At 49.2% G+C, this 17,008-nt stretch overlaps 1 pseudogene; it reads left to right on the plus strand.

Annotated features, from left to right (window-relative positions):
• The first annotated feature begins 15,220 nt into the window (after window positions 1-15,220).
• LOC136661969 (5S ribosomal RNA) lies at window positions 15,221-15,339 on the plus strand (annotated as a pseudogene).
• The last annotated feature ends 1,669 nt before the right edge of the window (window positions 15,340-17,008 follow it).

Raw genomic sequence — 17,008 nt, forward strand, 5'->3', positions numbered from 1 at the left:
TTGCCTTCCTGAGCTGCTGTATTTACTGGTTATTGTGTAAGGTCCCCCAGGTAGAAAGCCAGCCATTAGACACATTGAATTCTGCTGATAAGGGACATCTGGACCCCAAACACCCTGGTGGGTGGTAGTTTTCCCCCAGCTCCACCCCAGACACCCTGGTGGGTAGCAGTTCTCCCTCAGCACAGGGCCCAGCCCATCTTGGTCACAGAAAAAACCCTTTTAAGAGAGGGCTCCAAGCACATGGTCTCTCTCTCTGGGCTCCCCCTCTCCAAGGGCACAACACATCTGTGTTGTGAGGGTCCTCCATAGGACTCTCCACCCCCCATCCATCCGCTCCTCAGGACAGGTAACTATTTTTTGCGTTCTGAAACTCTTTCCCTTCTTTCTTTCCCAGCCTATTTCTCCCCTTCTCTCCCTATCTTTAGTTAGCAACTGGGTAGAACAGATCAGGGACCCCTAAAATTCTTCCCTACAACCAATTGGGTAAGAGGCACTTTTTCAAGTGGGTGCTCCTTTTTTTAGCAGGGGGAGAGTAACTGGCCCACCTCACCCCAGCACTGTCTGTTCTAGTGGTTGTCTGCTGGTATTCCTTGGCATCTTTTTAGATTGTGAGCCCTTTTGGGACAGGGAGCCATTTAGTTATTTGATTTTTCTCTGTAAACCGCTTTGTGAACGTTCAGTTGAAAAGCGGTATATAAATACTGTTAATTAAATTATCCTTTTCTGATTTCCTTGGATGCACCAGATACACTCCACACGCAACCACCAAGAAGGTTAGGTACACTGGATCCAAGTACTAGGATTCAAGTAGACATATTTTTCCATGTGTATTATGTATACCTGTGTGTTTTTGTGATAAAAATATAATCTTTGATTGAAAGTTATCTTTCTCCCAGTCTCCTCCTTAAGCTAAAAGGGAATTTCTCTGCATTACGCTGTTTTGATATCCAGCCTATGATCCTGCAGTTTCCAATAAAGGCAGTGTACTAATTCCCCTAAACAAAACAGCCCTCTTTTGGTAACAGGTGGGAGACACATACTCTTGACAATCCCCTTCTGACCGCCCAACATTCAGAGCCATTTTGTCCTTCATGATAGCGAAGGTGAAGCCATCTTGTTTTACAACAGGCAAGGCCACTCAAGATCTGAAGAGGGCTGCATGATGCAGTTTAGCTACTACTGGACGGAGAGATGCCTCTCACCTTCAGCCAGCCGCTCCTAACATTGATGGCAATCACAAACAAATCTCTTGACTGGAATGGCCCATCGAAGGTCTTTTCTATTTTGTCTACCCACGTCATATTTTCCTTTGCACCACATAGAAGCACAAGATTCTTCTCAAGCTGTATCTCAATGTGGCTGGCCACTCCGTCCTCATTCCTTAGAGTAATTTCAAAGCTGAAATACAAAGAGGAGACATTGAGGCTGAAGCCCTGTTGGGAGAGCTAATGGCATGAGGGCCAAGAGGGCAGTTGACCAAGAGGGCAGTCCTGAGGAGCATCAACAGGGCTTGGCTTGGGAAGGTTGGTGGCCTGGGAAGGACTTGGCTTGGGAAGGTTGGCTTGGGAAGGTTGGAAGGGGGAAAGTGTTGGCCCTCCATCATCACATGCCACAGTCCTGGGCCAAATTGGAGCTCCCAGAAAGAATTGTTTCTGATCCACATCCGGATTAAATCCTTTCGCCTAGGCCAGGATTCCGCAGTGAAGAAGTGAGCGTTGGGGTTTTAAGTTATGAGTGGCTGTCAGCTATTCTGTGGGGTGACAAACTCATCGTTCAAAAGAAGTAGTCCTGTATTGAGGCAGAGTCCTCCTAAACAGGTGGTGGAGCCAGTGGGCAGAGGGTGGTGGTGAAACGCAGGGAGATAGTCGATATGAAAGCCACAGACTTCCCTGGTTGGGCAAGCTGCGCCATTGCAGCAAGCGGCCTAGCAGCCCCCTCGTGCCATAGCGTGTGATAAGACCCCTCAAACCGCCATTGTGGCTGGCACTAGGGAGACGATGACTACTTCTTCCTCCACCTGATGGAGACCTAAATACTGCCCTAAATTCTGGCAAGGATGAGGTAGGGTGAAAAGGAAAACTGACGAGACCAAAGCTAAGGTAAGGAGGAAAAAAGGGGAGAAAGAAAGGGACAGGTCTAAGGGTGAGGCAGTAGCAGGGCTTTCTCCTGCTAGAGGCAGGGCCAGTCTGGGGATCAAAATCCTGCTGCATCATGAGCCATGTGATTTGCTAGCTGTGCTTCCTGCTAGTGGCATTCCCAAAGGGTTAGGAGAAGACGTGCTCCAGGTTAGAGGGAACGGAATGGGGAAAAGGAGGCAGGACAGACCTGCCAGCCCTCAGCTCCCTTGTGATTTCCACTTGTTCTGCTCGTCTAAGAAACGGCTGGGGAATGGAAAAGCAAACGGCAAAGGTTATAGACAGGTTAAACCTCGGACAAAGTAGATAGCAGAGCCTTCCTTCCAAACCACCGGTGACTTCAGTTCTCTGGGATGCACCCCATGATGAACTCAGCCTTTGTTTACTCTCCCACATCCTTCCCCTTCCAGCCTGCCTTGCCAAACTCTCCCTCGGATCAAGTCAGCCTGACCTGGCGGCTAGTCACCTTGCACTGTTGGCTTCCTTGCATTGACGGACCAAGGGGGAGGGGAAATGTCCTTCCGCTCTCACCTCTGGCTCTTTACTCTTTCTATGGGTTTCTTTTCCAGCACATAACAGAGAAGTCAATCAGCTGCTATTCCCAATCAGAACCACAAACCCTCACCTAATCTCTGGACAAAAAAGGACGTTTTCTTTCTTTTCTGAAAGGAAGTATTTGGGGGAAAGGCCCACACAGCCTCTCCTGCCCCCGTGAACAGCCACCCACCATTCAAATCACTTTCCACACTCACCAGCTTCAGGGACTTGCCCATCTTTGCTTTTGCTGGAGCTGAGCAACCTGCTCCCCAATTATAGAGTGTCTTCAATGAGTGCCAGTGAGGGTTTGCCCAAGAAAAAATGATTTGAACATTCGATTGCATTTATTACTCGACATGACAAAACAAATCTTGGGAAAGATTTATCAGAAACCTAAACCGAGTGGTACAGCTACACTTGGGGCTCCTGGACAGCAGGTGCCAGTTATGATGCATTTGTGGGGGGCCTAGATGGGTGGGCTGCTGCAAGAGGGACCCCGTGTCACATGCGAGCCAAGTGATTACCACATCAGCCCAGTGACATGCTCCAGTCTCCCAGAGAGCTGTGCCTCTGTCTGGTTCCTCCAGGACGTGTTAGTGAGAAGGCACATCTCAGGATTGGACCTGTGGCCTCCTTTGGCTGGAGGTTCAAGAATCCCACCCTAGAATCTGAATCCTGTCCTCTGGGGTTCCGGACAAGCAGACCCCTGGCCCCTGCACTTGGCCTGGTAGAGACAACCATCCTTCCGTTCAAGAAATTCAACCAATAGCCCAATCCTAACAGCAGCTACACCAGTGCCAGGCATTGTGAACATGCCATAAAGTACATTTTGTGATGACTCAGGAGCAGGCAACACTGGTGGGAAGGCCTGCACCATCCCACCAGCGTTGAATCTGGAGGGTGACCACTGATGCTGGTAAGCAAAGCACTGAGTGGTGTGGAGAGGGCATAACAGAGGCGGGGGGAGGTGTTTAGGGGCTCAGAGGGGGTGGATCAGGCCCAGGAGCTGGCGTGATTGGCAGAGGAGGTCTCCTAAGTCACTTTCAAATGTAGAAAATCATTGCAGAAAACTAGCACTATCGTGTTTCGCCTTGCACTAGAATGGAAAGTGTCTTGTGTGTACCAGAACAGACTTCTGCAGCAGCCGTAGCCCTTCAGCTGTGTCCTGAGCTCCTGTTCACTTCTGCATGGGAAGTGGGTCCACAAGCCAAAGAGCTACTGGAGCAGGTCAGTTTCCTCCCAGATGTAACATGATGTTAAAGCGAAACCCTAGAACTCACCATGCATTCCAGGAAGAAAGCCTCTGCAGTGCTGGCAGCCAATCGGAGCCTATCAGATCAAGCCGTTTCTGCCCCCTCCTGCCTGTCCCACATCCTCCAACTCCCTCCCTCCTTGTGTGTGAGAGCCCAGACAAGCAAGAAAGTGTAATGCATGCTCACTGTAAGGTGCGCATGATTGTGCAGCTGCATCCAGAGGAGTGGTACCCTGCGGCCCACTGTCTCCATTCCTTGACCCCGAGCTTTCAGGTTTCTCAGGAGCTGGGTCAGGACTCCAGCCAGCCTGAGAAGCCCCTTTTGTAGGGGGGGGGAGGGCAAGGCCGAGGAGGTGGAGGAAGATGAGCGGGCTGAGGGCTCCCAATGGCATCGCAGGCTGGAGGGGGTTTCCCCAGGAGTCGGAACTCCAACCAGTCAGGGAACACGGAGGAAGGGAGTTGGAAGTGGTGTGGCAGCAGGAGAGGGGAGAAACAGTATGCTCAAGTCCCAGCTCTGGTACCCTCCCCCAGTTGGCAGGATTGGGCCCCCTGGTTGTGCCCTTCTAACTCCCAGGCGTGGAGCAAGGGATCCAGGCAACCAGGGTTTTGTACCCCTTTTGGAGAGGGGAACAGGCAGTGCCTCCGCAGGCCGCTGGCATAGCTAATGATCGTGTCACCCAGTGCTAAGTTCAAAATGTTGCCCCAGAAGTGATGTTACGACCAGAAGTGACATCATGCCCGGGCTTTTTAAAAATTGAAAATGGGGAAGAATCCACTTCCTCTCCCCTCCCCCCCCAGCACTTCACCACCCACTTGCTCTGCTGCCTCTCCCCAGTCAGTGGCATAGCTAAGGCATATATCTGCTACCTGAAGTCAAAGAAGATTTTGTAGCCCCCCCCCCCGCATGACAAAAATCAAATTTAATTAAATAAATAAGTAAATAAAAAGTTATTGGTTCCATGCTGTATCATAACACCATCTCATTGGCACTCAGAACAATCAGGCTCATAGGTCAGTTTGGAGTTGAGCAAATCCACTTTTTGTTCCACAAGGCAGTTGTGTTTTCATTTTCTGGTTAATTGGCCATAACGTTTGAGAGAACACAGATATTCCAATGGGGCTTACTGCATTGCATTCCTCATTAAATTACCTTTCCAATGATATATAACATGATGGTATTACTCATACATACCAAGATTTTCACAGTTTTGGTCACTAGTGTCAAGCTCAGCACATCCTGGGGCAAGGAGTTCCACAGTCTAAAGGCAGAAGGGAGAGTGAGCAGTTGTTGTTTTGTGGCTGCAGCCCGCTGCTGCTCTCCTTGGCTATACCTACCTGTATAGCCCCAATCTAGCCCCAACCAAAGTAGTCCACAGCTAGAGCATGACAGCAATTAGAACAGGAAGTGGGTTTTTTTTCCCCTAAAGGCCTCGCAGTGCACGCCGAAAGACCAGTCCTGAGACCATGTGCAGCAGCCATTCCAAGATGTCTCTCTGAGCAGTGCTTCCTTCACGCACAATTTTCTTCTCGTGGTTGAGTAGCTTCATTCATTCATTCACTTGAATTTTTTAGACTGCCCTTTCTCCAAGAAGCTCTGGGTGGTGTCCCTTCCCTCCTTTTGTCCTCCCCACAACCCTGTAAGGCTGAGGGAGGGACTGACTGGCCTAGGATCACCCAGGAAGCGTCATGGCCGAGCAAAGCTTTGAAGCGGGATCTTCCAAATCTAAGTCCAACCACTACACCAGTGTTTCTCAGACTGTGAGTTGGGATCCACTTGGCCCCACAGAGCCTCCAATGAAGAAAAGCGTGATGGAAAGATCAGATAACTAACTGACTCAAACGCTGAGGCTATTCAAGAATCAGATCGCGACTCATTGCCTGAGCTCCTACAGTTTGCAAGGTAGTTGCTAATTGTGGTCCAAACAACTGAGCTCCCACAGTTTGCAAGCTGGTGTAAATATAGGGAGATCAATGTCTGAGCATCTTTTATCTGGTGTGTTTTTTATTTAATCCGTCAATGTCAGGTGGTGGGGGCAGGTGAAGGCTAGGTCACAAACCTAAGCCCCTCAAGCCTTGAGGCTCCCCAGGAAGGCTGCCTCATTACGAGAAAGGTGTTTTGCAAATAAACAAACAAAATATGACTCGTAAATAAAGAAATAAATATATTATTTCTTTCCAGGTCACCTGTTTTTTTGGGAAAGTCTCGTAAAGCTAAGTGAGTCCTGAGAGAGTGTCGTTTTAAAAAGTGGGTGCTAAAATGTTTGAGAACCTCTACGCCGTCCATGCGTCCGTGGTGGAACACAACTCAATGGAGCGGGGGAGGGTGACACCAGGTGCAGGAGGAAAGAAACCTTTTTCCTCTTGTTTACCTGGCAAATGGCCACAGAGCAAAACTTCAGGGCCAACAAAGTGACATGTGAGACATTCCTCCTCCTCCTCCCCTAGAAGGAAACCTCCTGGAGCCCTGAACGCCTCTGGTCGGGGCTTGCCTGTGCTGCCAAGAAGATGGGCAGAGAAGAAAACAGGTGAATGTTCTCATCGGACCTGCAAACCTTTCACTGAATGCCTTGACAGTATACTCCGAGGGTGACACTACTGCTCTTCCCACCCTCATCAAGCCAGCACCTTTGAGCCTGCTGGAGGTGAGTGACGGGTTCAGGCCTTTTTCCTGAGAAAAAGGTTCAGGCCTTTTTCCTTCTCCAGAAAGGGCAATAAAAACAATAAAAGGAAAACAAAAGCTTCATTAAGCCAATGAAACCTTACCAAACACCAGGAATTGTCTCATTTCCTCCAGGGCTGGGTGGAGCATGATTGATGTGATCTGTGTTTGCTCTGCTACAGGACCAGCTATGCAATGCCTTTGACAGCTGAACTGCCTCTCCTCTTATCAGGGATCGGAGTGACTTCACATGTTTATTGCTGCATATTTTTCCGGCAGGGCTCCTTTTGCCCCAGCTTTGGAGAAGCAGCCATTGCAGGAAAGGAGAGGGCTTAGGGCTGGACTTCTGGCTCCTGTTCGGCTGGGTGAAAGCGCAGGGCCAGAGGTCACACTGCACATGCCTGCGGTCAAGGCAGGATCTCCCAACCAGATGCTCTTTCATTTCAAAAAGCCATGGAGGGAAGGGGAGGGGGGCAGGATGCTGATGAGGGATACAGTGTTGAAGGGGATTTCCCCCCTCCCCTACAGCACATAGAATAACTCCTCTCTGGAACTTAAAGATAGTTTTTGTTTAAGGAAAGGCATCTTTATATTATGGGAAGGGGAATCCTAGCTGTGAGTGATTCGATCATTAGGAATAGAGAGAGATGGGTTTGTGGTGGGCAAGGGGACTGCATGGTGACTTGTCCACAGGGTGCCAAAGCTGCGTCATCTAGGTAGGCTGATAGACTGCGCTGGGGAGGAGGTAGCAGTCATGGTGTACATTGGCACAAAAGATGTTGGGAAACTAACAGCCCAATCCTCACTGCTTGGCGCGCGGGGCTGCCACAGTGCCAAAAATGGCTGCTGTGGTATCCTATGTGCCCCAGGCAGCTCCTCAAAAGAAGGGGACATTTGTCCCCTTCTCCCAAGTAAGGGAAGTAGCCCTGCAATGGAGCTAGTCAACCCTGCGGTGGGCACAGAATCAAGAAGCCTCATGTCGGACCATGTGGCCCAACACAGGGCTCTGAATCTGGCCCACCCCCTTCCTGTCCTGCTCCCTCCCCCTGCCACACCTTCTTCCTATATGCAGGAAAGTCTTAATATTAAGTTTCAATTGACTTGCTTGTGATTTCTCTTTCTGTGACCTGATCCAGCATAACCTTTGGCGTCTGTGAAGTTAGCAGCTTCAACTTACGAGGCAGACTGGCTCACCCTGTCAGCCTCTTTTTTTAGCTAGAAAACCACAAGGATGTCTGGAAGTTGTTCCTCTTTTATGTGATGGTACATTTAGGAAGGATGAAAGTGCAGGGGGGGGGAGGATTGAACCGTAGCATCAGGAAAACAAAGATAATGACAATAGCCGAAGATGGACAAGTCATGTTTGAAATCAATAAAATTGAACTGAATTCAGGAAATTGAATCAGTCCAGGATTTTATCTTCCTTGGATCAAAAATTGTTCATGATGTCAATTCAATATTCCAAATAAAAACGCAGGGTAACTTTAGGCCAGGGGTGCTCACACTTTTTTGGCTCGAGAGCTACTTTGAAACCCAGCAAGGCCTGGAGATCTACCAGGGGGGAAGGAAGCGTCTGACAGACACCCCCTTTAATGTATGGAGCCCCTGCTGGAGTCTAGTCAGTGTTGCTGCATGCCTGAAGAGCAGCTAAAGTGTCAGTTTCAGTGTCAGTTTGTATTAGTATGTATTGGCAACCTTCAGTCTTGAAAGACTCTGGTATCGTGCTCTGAAAGGTGGTTCTGGCACAGCGTCTAGTGTGGCTGAAAAGGCCGATTGGGGAGTGACAATCCCTTCCACACCGGGAGCAAGTGCAGTCTGTCCCTGATCTGTCTCCCTGGCTATGGGCCTTCCTTCTTTGCCTCAGACTGTTGGCCAAGTGTCTCTTCAAACTGGGAAAGGCCATGCTGCACAGCCTGCCTCCAAGCGGGCCGCTCAGAGGCCAGGGTTTCCCACCTGTTGAGGTCCACTCCTAAGGCCTTCAGATCCCTCTTGCAGATGTCCTTGTATCGCAGCTGTGGTCTACCTGTAGGGCACTTTCCTTGCACGAGTTCTCCATAGAGGAGTGTCAGTTTAGTGTTAAGCTAAATATGTCAGTTTCGTCTAGTCACTAGACAAAACTGACATATTAACAGTTTGGAGAGACAGGGCTCCGCGATCTACTCATTTTGCCTCGTGATCTACCGGTAGATCGCGATCCACCTATTGAGCACCCCTGCTTTAGGTCATACTGCAATGGTCAACATGAATAAGATCTGGAAAAGCAAAGATATTGTCCTACATACAAAAGGTAGACTAGTAGTTCCCAGATGTTTTAGCACCGGGATGCACTTTTTTAAACAACACTCTATTGGAACTCACCTAGGTTTACCAGACTTTTAAAAAGGAGATCTAGAAAGAAATATTTATTTATTTATAAGTATTAATAACTAGAAAAAGACCCTCAAACATTTGAGCTTTTTGCAGGGAAATTAGCAGCTACAGTATCTGATTTTTTTAATGACCTCAGGGCTGGAGGCAATTAGTTATCTGATCTGTCCATCACCCTTTGGCAACCCAAATCAGGTCCCATCCCACCAGTGGGACCTGACCCACACTTTGGGAACCACTGAAGACAACATCTTTCCTATAATGAGGTATGGGTGTGTGAGTCGGATGGTAAGAATGGCTGATCGAAGAATTGACGTGTTTGAAATGTGGTGCCGGCAAAAATTATAATGTGTACCGTGTCACAAGAGTAATCAACAGAGAACTAACTGGGCCAGAGTAATCAACAGAAAAATGCTGAACCGTACAAAACCAGATACATCATTAGAAGCCAAAAGTCTGAGAAGACAGCTGACTTAGGGTCCAATCCTATCCAACTTTCCAGCTCCGGTGTAGCTACAATGCAGCCCTATAGTAAGGGAATACATGTTCCCATACCTTGAGAAACCCCCAGTGACTGCCCCACCACTCCACTTACTTTGGCCATGTCATGCTGTGACCACACCTCTAACAATAAACCCTTATCACTCTTCTCTCACCTCCATCTGTTTTCCTTTGATCATTAAACAGACCTGAACTCTAGATTTGATGGGCGCTCTCCAAATACCACCCGCCCATTCTTATTAAGATCCCCTAGAAGGCTGACCTTGTGAGTCTGTTGCAGCAAAAAAAAAAACACCAAGATTCCCATAGTCTTTTATTTCAGCACATGGACTGTGCTAAATACACAAGTACAAAAATCATTTATATTGGCAGTAATAGTGTTCATAGCGTCTGCTTGGCTGAAATAAGAATGCAAGCCTACTCAGAAGTAAGCGCCACTGAGCTGCAATAAGTTTTAGGCTGCAATCCTATCCACACTTACCTGTGAGTAAGCCCCATTGACTATAATAGGGTTTACTTCTGAGAAGACATGCACAGGATTGGGCTCTCATTCTCAGAGTGTAAAGGATTTTGGCCTTCCAGTGCAATCCTGTGTATGTTTACTCGGGACTAAATCCCAATGCATTCAACTGGGGTTTACTCCCAGGTGTATAGGATTGCAGGATTATTCACATAACATAACACTGTTGTGAAATTTAAAACAAGCAAACAAACAAAAAACTATCACTGGGATTTCCAGTCTTGGCAGTCTGCTGGAGTAAAACAATCAAACATAGATCCACTATTCCTTACATTAAAAAGGCACACAGGTTAACTCTATAGGTCTGCGAAGTTCAGGAATGCTTGAGCTCACTTTTTCTCAAAACATTATCCAAGGAAGAGTCCAGGACAAGCTTTCTCAGTGGTGTAAAGATAACAGCACTTTCTGTTGAGCAGATGCCATTTCTCCTGGTTGTTCCCACTCTTTCTGAAACAGATAATGCAGTTAGAAGGACAAAATTGGGAGAGGTGCCGGGATCAAATGGGTGCACCGCCTTGATTGGTAGAGAGCTATAGAGAAGATGGACTTGTGTCCCTTCTATGCAAGTCATCCGAGGAGATGCTGCGGGGGGGGGGGGAATCTGTCCCAGGATTCACACATGGGGCTGACATCACATATATTTCAATTCCAAGATGAGATCTTCACATCTATTGGTGGAAATTCTGGGTACAAAACCCAGCTAGAATAATCCAGCTGAAATACCCAGCTAGGTAACTAAGAGCCCAATCCTATGCATATCTACTCAGAAGTAAGTCTCACTATAGTCAACGGGGCTTACTCCTAGGAAATTGTGGTTATGATTGCAGCCTAACTCCTGTTGTCCCCAGTAACTAACTCCAGTGTCCCCAGCTGGTCATTCAGTAGGAATTCAAACATTTAAATATATGGCGATTATTATTCCAAAGGATATATGGAGCACATCCTAGCCAGTTGCACCCATCGACCCCTCTGCTGCTCGGTGATGCAACTCTGATCAAACACAGGGGCTTACACTGAGTTTATGGGGCCAAATAAGCAAATTTTAAAATAGTGATTTTTAAATAGTTCTCATCAATTTGGAGCAATTCAGACTCCGAAATTCAGACTCAGCAATTCAGCATATGGTGCTCCATACAGGCTTTTCTCTCTCCTTTCCAGAGGCCACCATATACACAGCTGCCACACAAGCATGCTCTCAGTGGATGCCACTGAGCACATCACTTATCTCTTTGCTCCGTACTTGAGGAACGGGAAAGCTACTCACCTACCTTATAGGGGTGTTGTGAAGCCATAATGCACTTGATATACAAAAAGTGTCACATGAATGACCAGCATTAACAATCATCACCAGCCCCACCGTGTATTGATTTCACCAGTGAAAGAAAGGGAAACAAATAAGGGTTTGTACTTACTCACATGGGGGTCCTCGAACCAGGAAAATGAGGGGGCTGAAACGCAAAGAAATACAGCAGGAGATAAGAGGATTTCTTATTTGGATGAAAATAGAAATATGAAATAAAATTATACCATTTGACTTCTGTATATATTAAATTCAAATTAAAATGCGGTTTCCCCATGATGGCTTTCAAAGATGAACCTAACATCAAGTGCACAATAAATAAGCAATGGGTATGCCCAATAAAACCTATCTTTGGGCTGGAAATGGTACATGTTTTCCTGGAAATAACCAGTTAACCCCTGCTAACTGGTTAAGAGGCACTTTTTCGAGTGGGTGCTCCTCTTTTATTTAGCAGGGGGAGAGTAACTGGCCCACCTCACCCCAGCAGTGTCTTTTCTAGTGGCTGTCTGCTGGTGTTGCATCTTTTTAGATTGTGAGCCCTTTTGGGACAGGGAGCCATTCGATATTTGATTTTCTCTGTAAACCGCTTTGTGAACTTTTTGTTGGAAAGCGGTATATAAATGCTGTTGTTGTTGTTGTTGGAAATAAGACCCATTGAGCACAGTAAGCCCCAATGAAACAGGATTGTCCCTGTTACCCAGGGGCACACCTGGATGTTAACCTAAGCAGGGAGAGGCAACCACCCCATTGGGGATCCCATGGGAAAAAACAGTGACCTACACTGCAGGGGCGTTGTGAAGGGTGAACCCAGTGGCACATCAAGAAACACTGCCACTAATCAGTCATATGAAGATCTGAGCCTGTGCCATCTGGAGTCAGAACCCCAGGGATAGAGGGACAGACAAACAGAAGAGCTGTACTTACAATGCGGCAGCCAGGGCCCTTTCCTTTCTTGGCAGGAGCGGCTTTGCAAACTCGTGCCTGAAACACAAATATGCAGCTAGTATAGCAACAGACCCTCTGTAGGTGACAGTGAGCCCAGCACCGGTCCATCGGTTTCCTACCTGGAAAACAAGAAAGCCACCGGCCTGCCTAACAAGGGTGTTGTGGAAGAGAATGGTAGGTGGAGCACTCACTGTACTGAGACACACACCGATACGTGAAGAGTGTAAAGGATGGAGAATTGCACCCAGCCCAAGCCGCTCTTGGGAGAACATGGTGGAGGCTGGACTTACCTGGGTAGCTCGTACAATGTCTTTTTCAACAGAATTGCTGTCAGGTGCTGGAGCCTAAAACACAGAAAAATACACATAACGGAAGCTGAGAATCTGGCCCTGGGATCTGATCAGCTCAACCATCATTAAGTCAAAAGCCGTCATTAGCCAGGTGAGATCTTGGAAGGCAGACCTGCAAGGCGGCAATAAACACATCAGACCACTTAGTTCTGAGTAAGGACTTTGATTTCCAGCCCCTTTAATCCTGTACTATCTACTCAGGCAGGCGATAGCCTTTCCTGATTTCAGCGGTGCTGAAGATTTCTTGCTGCCTCTGGCAGCAATGCCCCCCCCCCCCGCTTTCTTGGTGATGCTCCAGCCTCTTCCCTTCCCACTTCCCGGACTGGAAACTATTCCCTGTTCCTCTGATCCTTTGTTTACCTGCACACACACATACCCCACAGGGCTGGAGAGGCTTGCAAAGTGGAGGGTTGAGCCACTGGGCTTCCACCCACTCCCTAGATATCAGCAGCCACCAGGCACCTTCCCATTGCCTGCCCCCCCCCCCGTGCACATTTCTGCAGCTGCTCCCCCCCCCTCCAAAGCCTCTACACCTTCTCTCTCCCTGGGGCTGCTGCAGGCTGAAAGCCAGCGAATGAAGGAAGGTAGGCAGGGTGGTGGCTGATGAACAAGGGTGACAGATTGAAGCTGCAGGCTTGGAGGTAACTGGCAAGCTGTTGCTGTAAGGCTGGAGGAAGGAGGCAAGCCCCATCCTCCTCCCTCTTCCCCCCCCCCCAGTTATGCACCAAAGAAATGGAGCTGTTTTCATTCCTTAGCACATGTCTGTGCAGAGCTTGCAAACTACTTCCCATACATCAAAAAAAGAAGAGGCAGTTTTAAAAGTGGGAAGAGTTCTGCTGAGGGCCTTGAGGACTGACCACTCACTCCTCCTGCCTGGTGAATGGCTGCCTGTCCATGGGGGCCGGGATAGCGCCCCCCCCCCCCTAGCATGGCAAGAGGGTGTGCGGAAATTCCTCACAACACATTCCCTGAAGCGAGGGAGTGAGAACCAGTCCGGGGAAAACAGGAATTCTGGGGAACCCATTCATGGCTTCATTTACGGTATGGAGCAAGAGTAGAAGAAACCGCACTTCCCCCAATGACTGCATAACGGGAAACTGTGGTTGAGTCAAGTGTACCACACTCTCTCCCTTCTCGAGGGCAAGGAGAGAGCAAAGGGCATTGAGGGCATCAGAGCCCGGCAGTGGCTTTGCTGGAGGGTGTGGGCCTCACCGGGTGACGCGCGTGGAAGGCTGACACCGCTACTGGCCAAAACTTTTCAAATCTTGGCATTTTCAAATAATGCCATCATGTTATATATCATGCCATGCAGAATTTCATGCAGAATGCACTAAAGCAAACCACGTTGAAATAGATCTGTTCCATCAAAAGCTATAGCCAAAAACCAGCAGGGATGGGACATTGATGTGTCACGATGCCCACTGCCCAGGGAGTTGCTCTACCCCTCTTCATGGGAAAAGGTCCATTATGGGGGGGGGGGGGTGACACGCTAGCCTCCCGCACCAGGTGACGTAAACCCTAGTGATGCCACTGGAGCCCAAGGCTTGTTGCGGCTCCTCTCTGGCACGCTGCTTCTGAATGCCAGGTGTAACGGAGTGGCACCAGGATGCAGGTCTCTTGTTGTCTACTGTGATCCCTGAGGCATCTGTTGGGCTGCTGTAAGATAGAGGAAGCTGGACTGAATGGACTCTTGGCCTGCGCCAGCAGGGGTCTTCTTATGTTCTAATTCCCCTGCAAAGCGCCTTCAGGAGTGGGATGATATTGGCCAGCATCCCATTCATGCCCAACACATTCCCCTGTACCTCCTTCCCCTCAAACTGCATTGGTCCTACCAGTATTCCAAGCCCCTATTTATCTCACCACCACCACCACCACCCCCCGGACTATGAACCTTTCTGGAGAGTTCTTTGGAAAGAGAGGGGCGCACTGGGGCCTCATTACACAGGGCCATGTATAACACGCGTGCTCCCAAAGCATCATCTTTGAGCAGGTCCTGAAGTGGAGGCATTTGGGTCAAGGATGGAGGCGGGGGCAGGCTGTGTCTTGAGGGGACTATGGTGGCAGATTGTGGCCCAGTTTATCCAGAGCCGGAGGGTGCAGGCGCAAAGAGAAACAAGGCTCTTATTATCGACTTATTCTGGGCACGAAGCCCAGAAGCAAAGCATTGTCTGGCCAGGTTTTTCTTCTTCTTCTTCTTCTGATTGGTTGGCAATAGTAAGAGCTATTGAGCAATGATCTGGGACAGCACGAAGGGGTCGGAAAACAAAGGAGAGTGGGAGGAAACTGGTGTGATGGAAGGAGAAGGGTTGGCTCCAATGGGAGGATATTCACAGGGTCAGGACAGTGATCAAAGGACCACTGGGGGAGGGGGGCACTTGGCAAAGGTTTTGGGTCGAGCGGAGGACGCAGGTGGTTCAGCAACACCAAAGCACTTTTTAAAAATTCACTCAAGGAACTGCTGAAACAACGTGGATCTGAAATGGATGCCGTGTCACTCCTCATCCACGAAGAGTTCTGGCTGGAGGATTGTCTGTGACCCTGGAGAACTTCTGTGCAGCTGAGCAGTGCTATGGAGGGAGATAGAGCAATGGGCTGGCTCTGTGGAAGGTGACTTAGCTGGCATTTCATCATAGCACTTCCAGGTCGTCAGAATTCCTTGCAGACATTCTTCTCTGCACATGCCCAATCTCATCTGATCTTGGAAGCTAAGCAGGGTCAGGCCTGGTTAGTACTTGGATGGGAGACCGCCTGGGAATACCAGGGGCTGTAGGCTTCTACCAGAGTCTTTCGAGACTGAAGGTTGCCAACCAACCACCCTTCTTCTCTTGGAGCTGCGCCCCTCTTTCTGGCTTTTTCCTTCCCCCACTTAGGTCTCTTATTTTGGGCCACCAATGGCTCTTGCTCTCTCACCTTCCCCTCCAGAGCCAGCTCCTCTGCCTTCAAAGGGCAGCGAAGCAGGACTTGGCAGGAACTGGCCAGACCATGGACAGCGAGCTGGAGCTCCCTCCTTGGTGGCACAGCTGACTTGAATGTAAGAACATAAGAACATAAGAACAGCCCCACTGGATCAGGCCATAGGCCCATCTAGTCCAGCTTCCTGTATCTCACAGCGGCCCACCAAATGCCCCAGGGAGCACACCAGATAACAAGAGACCTCATCCTGGTGCCCTCCCTTGCATCTGGCATTCTGACATAACCCATTCCTAAAATCAGGAGGTGTTTACCTCAGACCAGGATGTTGTCCCTCGGACCAGGATGTTGTATGAACGTGATGCCAACCCCTTTTGGGCAAAAGAAGAATGAAATGGAGCAGGGGAAGGAGGGAGAACAAGCTACTCCCTTTAGTGAGGACTTCAGCCTTGGATTTTAATTCCCCCCCCCTCAATTAGGCCACCTAAAAAGGGGCCAGGTAAGGGAACAAAAGCAAAAAGGCCAACGCGTGGATGGCCTTGTATCCTGAACTCTGTCCTAATCATCCCAGCCAGTAAACATCTGCTCTCGTGGGGTGTGTTACAGTCCAAGTTGATTTAACCTTTTCAAAATCAGGATCCTGTTTTCAGAAATGCCCTTGTGGCCTCACGGCCCCCAGTTGGGGAGTCCCTTGAAAGTTCTCCTCATTTTGGAGGACAGGCAATGGGGGAGAGGGATGGGGAAGCCCAGGACCACAGAGGTGAGAGGGCAAGGGAGGTTGCCAGTCTGTCTTTAAGGGACGGCAGCCTGGCAAAAAAAACCAGGGGGGCAGCAGAGACACCCCCCCACACACACACACTTCTCTTCTGCACAAATCTTGGGTCCGAGGAGTATGCTGCCATTCCAACTGCTCCCACGTTCCTTGGAAGGGATGGCCATTGGGGATCACCTCCCTTAGAGGGAGACCCATCTCCCACTGCACAAACAGCAGTCGTTCCAAACATGCCTATGCAGCCCCCTCCCCTGAAAGGCACAACTATGAGCGGCTGTCCTCTCACCCGGCTTAAGGGTAGAGTGAAGCGACAGAACACAACAGAGGTCCTGGTGGCAGTTTAAAGTTTAACAGATTGCTGTCGGAATGGCCTTCCTGATCTCTCCCACACTTACTGGCTTCAAGACGGCCGTCGGGGTCTCCTTGCTCTCCATCTCTGGGTGGGCTTGGTGGCTATCTGGTCCACGTCTTGTGCACTCCAGGTTTGGAGATGAAGGTTCGCTGGGAGCAAGTGAGTGCTGAAATTTAAATTGCCTGTCTCCAGGAAGTGGGTGGGACAAAAGGCTGGCTGAGCCTGGCTGTGCAATGTGCCAGGATCCAAGAATTCTTTAGCGGGGGGGGGGGGGGGGAGAGCAACTCTCTACCAGGTTGGTTCTCTCTACTCTCTAAAGGGCACCCTGTCCAGCCGTGGCAATCCGGTTGCGTCTCCTAAAATTCCCTCCTCTACAGTCTGCACAGAAATCCTCCCCCCCAAATTCTC

The sequence above is a fragment of the Tiliqua scincoides genome, chromosome 10 (genome assembly GCF_035046505.1).
Source record: "Tiliqua scincoides isolate rTilSci1 chromosome 10, rTilSci1.hap2, whole genome shotgun sequence".
NCBI lineage: Eukaryota > Metazoa > Chordata > Lepidosauria > Squamata > Scincidae > Tiliqua > Tiliqua scincoides.